This window comes from Chiloscyllium plagiosum, unplaced genomic scaffold, assembly GCF_037043375.1.
Source record: "Chiloscyllium plagiosum isolate Xiang-an unplaced genomic scaffold, Cpla_swu_hap1 HiC_scaffold_43, whole genome shotgun sequence".
NCBI classification, from domain to species: Eukaryota; Metazoa; Chordata; class Chondrichthyes; order Orectolobiformes; family Hemiscylliidae; genus Chiloscyllium; species Chiloscyllium plagiosum.
The window spans coordinates 7,789,628-7,796,044 of record NW_028270181.1 but is presented as its reverse complement, the minus strand read 5'-3'; positions in this window follow the sequence as shown (position 1 = coordinate 7,796,044).

Genomic DNA, 6,417 nt, shown 5'->3' with positions numbered 1-6,417 from the left:
CTGCAGTAACTCAGCAGGTCAGAGTTAGCCTTTCATCTGATGAAAAGTCACTGGACTCGAAACGTTAACTTTGTTTCTCTGTCCACAGATGTTGCCAGATCTGCTGAGTTTCACCAGCACTTTCTGCTTTTGTTTCAGAGAGTCTAAATATTTCAATTGCATGATCATCACTGAATCCCCCCAAACCACCAACATCTTGGACATTCCCACTGACCAGGCTAGATCAACCAGATAAATATTGTGGCAGGGCTCACGCAGTGCAGTGGTACTGTCCCGACCTCTGAGGTCTGGGTTCAAATCCCACCTCCTCTAGAGGTGTGTAATAACATCTGTTGACAGACTGATTCGGAAAATATCTATAAATACTCGGACTGCTAGAACAGGTCAGAGGTAAGGAATCCTGCAGAAAGTAACTCACTTCCTGAATCCCAACATCTACAAGGCATAAGTCAGGAGTGTGATGGAATACATCCGACTTGATTGGCACCACATCCATAAACATGCCCTGTCTGCACTGCCAATTTTAGTAACAGCAGTATGTACCACCTACAAGATGCTCTGCAGAAATCCACCAAGTCATTGTGGAAAATACCTTCCAAACGTGGGTTCCACACAAATGATCACTACCATCTAGAAGGACAAAGACAGCAGATACATGGAAACACCACCACCTGCAAGCCACTCATCATTCTGACTTGGAAATATATCACTGTTCCTTAAGTGTCGCTGGATCAAAATCCTGGAAATCCCTCCCTAATAACACAGTTGGTGCCCCTACAACCCATTGACTGTATACTCTCAGTTGAGATGGAAGGGTGGGATTTATGGTTCTGGTAATTTTACACTGTTTGTACGGTGCTCTCCATGTGATAAAACATCTTATGGAACTTCACTGGAGTGTTATGAAGAAATATGATACCAAAGCACATAAGGCAATAAGGCATCTTGCTATTACCTTCTCAAGAGACACTTATGGCTGAGAAATAAATACAGAGACACCCACGTTCTGTGAAGTAATAAATAAAAGTCCAGGACTCCCTCAGAACTGCACTGGAGCATTGCAAAGTAATGAAAGTGCACAAAAAAAGCTATGCAATACCATTGATATTTTGCTGAGCCATTTTCAATTGCTGTCCCATCTCCTGAGGGCATTTATTTAAATTAGTGTATGTTGGACATACACCAGCTATGTCTCTTTAAAATGACCATTCGCCCTGAGCGGGCATAGATTGAGAGTCGGAAGGCTACTTGGCTGTGGAAGGGACTAAAACCGAGTCCATCCTGTCTCAGATCCTAGTTTGCAGACAGGCAATCATTTGAATAGCAGCCTCTGCTCGGAAACCGGAAACTATCCTGAATAATTCTCTTGTTGAAATGTATCTGCCTTATTTTACACTCTTTTGTTCTTGAAGCCTGACAGAAGCCCAACATACACTTGACAATCACCACATTGCCTGCGGTCATTCCTCAGCTAGCTATGTATAGCTGTTCATCTTCACTGTGAAAGGATTCAGAGAATAGCAACAAGGTGCTTCCATGATTCAGGGATTAGTTTAGAATGATAGCCTAGGTAAAAACAAGGACTGCAGATGCTGGAAACCAGAGTCTAGATTAGAGTGGTGCTGGAAAAGCACAGCAGGTCAGGCAGCATCCGAGGAGCAGGAAAATCGACGTTTCGGGCAAAAGCCCTTCCTCAGGAATAGAGGCAAGGTGTCTGCAGAGTGGAGAGATAAATGAGAGGGGTTGGGGGTGGGGAGAAAGTAGCATAGAGTACAATAGGTGAATGGGAGGGGGGGGGATGGAGGTGATAGGTCAGAGAGGAGGGTGGGGGAAGGTAGCAAAGAGTACAATGGGTGAATGGGGGTGGGGATGAAGGTCGTAGGTCAGAGAGGAGGGTGGAGTGGATAGGTGGAAAGGAAGATAGGCAGGTAGGACAGGTCATGAGGGTGATGCTGAGCTGGAAGGTTAGAGCTGGGGTGAGGTGGGGGAAGGGGAAATGAGGAAACTGGTGGTCTACATTGATGCCCTAGGATTGAAGTGTTCCGAGGCGGAAGATGAAGCGTTCTTCCTCTGGGCATCAGGTGGTGAGGGAGCAGTGGTAGAGGAGGCCCAGGACCTCCATGTCCTCAGCAGAGTGGGAGGGGGAGTTGCATAGGGCGGTGGGGTTGATTGATGTGAGTGTCCCAGAGATGTTCCTAAAGCACTATGCTAGGAGCAACAGCCCTTAACTTCGATGAAAAGAAGTGAAATACAGACAAAATGATTGTTTAGTTTAAAAATAAGAACAGAAGTGGATACAATCAAAATTGGCTGAAAATGTGTTGCTGGAAAAGCGCAGCAGGTCAGGCAGCATCCAAGGAGCAGGAGAATTGACGTTTCGGGCATGAGCCCTTCTTCAGGAATTATGGTATATCACTGACTGACAGTGATATACCATAAACACTGTACAGTTTGGCTTTGGAGGGAATTGTCTAGAAACGTTCTTGCTCCAACAATGTCAGACCAAGTTGGTTGATATCTAAATATCACAGATCATAATTGTTATAGAAAGTGGACATTAGTCATTCCTGACTAAACAGAGATTAGGATGTATATGTGTACGTGATTGTAATCGCTAAAGAGAAGAAAAAAAAACCATGGAAGATGACTTGTATTTCTGTAGCGCTTTTAAGAATTCAGAACATCCCAGGGGGCTTTTTAAGTCAAGAATGTTGCAATGGTGGAAACATAGCAATAAAATTTAGCACAGTAAGCTCCCATAAGCAGCACAGTGATAATGAGTAGATTAGTGTTTTTGTGATGTTGGCCGAGGGATATCCTTTAGTCAGGACACCAGGGAGAAACGATAGAGTCACAGAGATGTACAGCACGGAATCAGACCCTTCAGTCCAACTCGTCCATGCTGACCAAGTATCCTAAATTAATCCAGTCCCATTTGCCAGCATTTGGCCCATATCCCTCTAAACCCTTCCTATTTATATACCCATTTAGATGCCCTTTAAATGTTTTAATTGTACTAAGTCCTGCTCTCCTTCAGAAAAATAGCCCAAGATTATTTTGTATTTCTACTAGTAGAGCTGAAAGACTTAACATCATATCTGAGAGCACCTTCAACAGTGCAGCACTCCCTCACAACTGCACAGAATATCAATCTTGAGTTTTGTGATTTAGTATTGGAGTGGGTCTTGAAACCACAACCTTCTCGCTCAGAGGCAAGTGTACTGCTAACTGGACCAGAGCGCACCACTACCACAACCCTTACTGAATAGGGATTTAACTGCAGGTGGATTATGGCAAACAGCTTCATTCTCATCAACAGGACCTGTACAGAATGGCCACCTCTGTCCCTAACTGATTTGTAAGTCAAAATCTTCTACTCTGTTCTTGATCTGGCTGGAACATATCTACATAAATGCAAACAGCAGTACAAGCATATTTTAAAGTGGATATTTATTCATCATTTCCTGTGCTAATTGGCAATCAATATTGCAAATAGGAAGGAGCAATTACTTATATTTTTGACATACTTGTACAATTTTACAGCTTCAGTTTGACATCTTTGTATTGTTTTCCTCTCTGGTCTGACCATGCTGTTTCAGTCTGTAGATGCTAATTCATGTGTATGTTTGTATATCTAGAGTGTTTGTGCGTCACACACTGTGTACGTAGAGTTTGCGTATGCAGGCATGTGCCTGTGTATTGAGAGGGTTTGTGTACATAAATATGTGTGGCTATGTAGCTAGGGTGTCTGGGTGCATACATCTTTGTAGTTGTGTACCCACAGGGTTTTTATATATAGGTGCCCGTATCTACAGTGTTTGTGTGGGTGTGGGTGTGTGTATGGGTTTGTGGTCTGTGTATCTGCGGTGTTTGTATGTCTAAGTAACTGAGTATTTGTAAGGGTGGCTCTATCTGGAGTATTTGCATATTCAGTGTGTGGCTGTTCACCTACAATGGTTGTTTGTAATTGTATATTTCTTTGTACCAACAGTATTTGTGTGTACAGTTACACCATTTGTGTGTGTACCTACAGTATTTGTGTGTATCGACAGCATTTGTGTATGTACCTACAGCATTTGTGTGTATACCTACAGTTTTTGTGTGTACCTACAGTATTTGTGTGTCTCTGTATCTACAGTATTGTGTCTGTACCTACAGTATTGTGTGTGTACCTACAGCATTTGTGTGTCTCTATTTCTACAGTATTGTGTGTACATACAGTATTTGTGTGTCTCTGTACCTACAGTATTGTGTGCGTACCTACAGTATTTGTGTGTCTCTGTACCTACAGTATTGTGTGTGTACCTGCAGTATTTGTGTGTCTCTATTTCTACAGTATTGTGTGTACATACAGTATTTGTGTGCCTCTGTACCTACAGTGTTGTGTGTGTACCTGCAGTATTTGTGTCTCTATTTCTACAGTATTGTGTATACATACAGTATTTGTGTGTCTCTGTACCTACAGTATTGTGTGCGTACCTACAGTATTTTTGTGTCTCTGTACCTACAGTATTGTGTGTGTACCTACAGTATTTGTGTGTCTCTGTATCTACAGCATTGTGTGCATACCTACAGTGTTTGTGTGTCTCTGTACCGACAGTCTTGTGTGTTCCTACAGTGTTTGTGTGGCTCTGTATCTACAGCATTGTGTATGTACCTCCAGTGTTTGTGTGTCTCTGTATCTACAGTATTGTGTGTGTACCTACAGTCTTGTGTGTGTACCTACAGTATTTGTTTGTCTCTGTACCTATAGTATTGTGTGTGTACCTACAGTATTGTGTGTCTATGTAGTGTTTTTGTGTGTACCTACAGTGTTTGTGTGTCTCTGTAGCTACAGTTTTGTGTGTGTACCTACAGTATTTGTTTGTCTCTGTATCTACAATATTGTGTGTGGACCTACAGTGTTTGTGTGTCTCTGTGCATACAGTGTTTGTGTGTGTACATACAGTGTTTGTGTGTCTCTGTACTTGCAATATTTTGTGTGTACCTACAGTATTGTGTGCGTACCTACAGTATTTTGTGTGTCTCTGTACCTACAGTATTGTGTGTGTACCTACAGTATTTGTGTCTCTCTATTTTTACAGTATTGTGTGTGTACCTACAGTTTTTGTGTGTCTCTGTACCTACAGTATGTGTGTGTACCTACAGTATTTGTGTCTCTCTATTTCTACAGTATTGTGTGTGTACCTACAGTATTTGTTTGTCTCTGTACCTACAGTATTGTGTGTATATACAGTATTTGTTTGTCTCTGTACCTACAGTAATGTGTGTGTACCTACAGTGTTTGTGTGTGTACCTACAGTATTTGTGTGTCTCTGTACCTACAGTATTGTGTGTACCTACAATATTTGTGTGTTTCAGTATGTACAGTATTTGTGTGTAAACCTACAGTATTGTGTGTGTACCTACAGTATTTGTGTGTGAACCTACAGTATTGTGTGTGTACCTACAGTGTTTATGAGTCTCTATATCTACAATATTGTGTGTGTACCTACAGTGTTTGTGTTTCTCTGTACCTACAGTATTGTGTGTGTACCTGCAGTATTTGTGTGTCTCTGTACCTAGTCTTGTGTGTGTACCTACAGTGTTTGTGTGTCTTTGTACCTAGTCTTGTGTGTGTACCTACAGTGTTTGTGTGTCTCTGTACCTATAGTAGTGTGTGTACCTACAGTATTTGTGTGCCTCTGTACCTACAATATTGTGTGTGTACCTACAGTCTTGTGTGTGTACCTACAGTATTTGTTTGTCTCTGTACCTATAGTATTGTGTGTGTACCTACAGTATTGTGTGTCTATCTAGTGTTTTTGTGTGTACCTACGGTGTTTGTGTGTCTCTGTACCTACAGTATTGTGTGTGTACCACAGTGTTTGTGTGTGTACCTACAGTATTTGTGTGTCTCTGTACCTGCAGTCTTGTGTGTGTACCTGCAGTATTTGTGTGTCTCTGTACCTACAGTGTTGTGTGTGTACCTACAGTGTTTGTATGTGTACCTACAGTATTTGTTTGTCTCTGTACCTACAGTATTGTGTGTGTACCTACAGTATTTGTGTGTGTACCTACAGTATTTGTGTGTCTCTGTACCTGCAGTCTTGTGCGTGTACCTACAGTGTTTGTGTGTCTCTGTACCTGCAGTCTTGTGCGTGTACCTACAGTGTTTGTGTGTCTCTGTACCTGCAGTCTTGTGCGTGTACCTACAGTGTTTGTGTGTCTCTGTACCTGCAGTCTTGTGCGTGTACCTACAGTGTTTGAGTGTCTCTGTACCTGCAATCTTGTGTGTGTACCTGCAGTATTTGTGTGTCTCTGTACCTACAGTGTTGTGTGTGTACCTAGTGTTTGTATGTGTACCTACAGTGTTTGTGTGTCTCTGTACCTGCAGTCTTGTGCGTGTACCTACAGTGTTTGTGTGTCTCTGTACCT